The following is a 996-nucleotide window of genomic DNA, read 5'->3' as shown; positions in this document are numbered from 1 at the left end:
CTCTGCCATTCCAGACACTGCGGAGGCTCCTCTCCTTCAGACCGGCCCCTACTCTTCCTCCTGACCCACAACTCACACGCTGCTCCACCGGAACTGGTCACTGCCACTCCTCCCCATGTTAGCATCCTGGATGTGCTCCCGCTTTAGCTCAAGAATACCACTGGCTAAAATGATGAACTTTTGCCCAGTGTTCATATCAACCTTGGCCTTCTGGATACAAAGATCTTGCCTTTGTCAGGCATCATTTGTTGAACTGAGTTCATCCTAGCCTGCCCGATTCTATACCACAATGCTGGAAGATTTTTGGATGGTGAAAGATGGTGATGGGCAGGCAGTATTGTGGGACATTCTTTCAAGAATATTCAGGGAATTAGTTAATGCAACCTATCGTGGACAACTGTTGTTTCTGCCTTCCCAGTGTCTGCTCTCCTCTTTGTAGAAAGCATTCAGCTTTTGCTTTTGGAACCGCCTCTTAATCCACACCATTTGGGCGAGGCTGACATCACTACCACTCCAGGGCTGAGAACAAAACCCACAAGCTGGTCAATGAAAGCATGCTGGAGTCAGCAGAGGGAGACACAATTCTGGGAATGATAATTTTTTAAGTATTGGGTAATGGGAATCTGCCCAGTAAGGTTGCTGGGAGAATAGAGTAATAGCGAATGCCTGCTGGAGAGGGAAGAGAACACTGAGGAAAGCAGAGCTGAAAGGTGGAGGGGTTTTCTGATGACAATGCAGTCCTTTACATTGTACTGGTAGACTGCATTACAGTCTGATGATACTGCAGTTCCTCGCTTTGGTTTGGTACACACAGTAGCTCTGGGATCTGACAGCCCTGAAGTAGTCCTGCCTTTTCACTTACCCCTGACTGGATGGTTCCTGTTGGAACATGGTGAACTGCACGGAGATGCCTGCAGGCCCTCTTTTTACCTCAGTAACATTTGGCATGGGCAGTTGATCCCCAACACGCATGCAGGTGCTATATCTTGTCTCTGG

This window comes from Myotis lucifugus, unplaced genomic scaffold (genome assembly GCF_000147115.1).
Source record: "Myotis lucifugus unplaced genomic scaffold, Myoluc2.0 scaffold_130, whole genome shotgun sequence".
Classification (NCBI taxonomy): Eukaryota; Metazoa; Chordata; class Mammalia; order Chiroptera; family Vespertilionidae; genus Myotis; species Myotis lucifugus.
The sequence above is the reverse complement of the archived record's forward strand: the minus strand, read 5'-3'. Positions refer to the sequence as shown.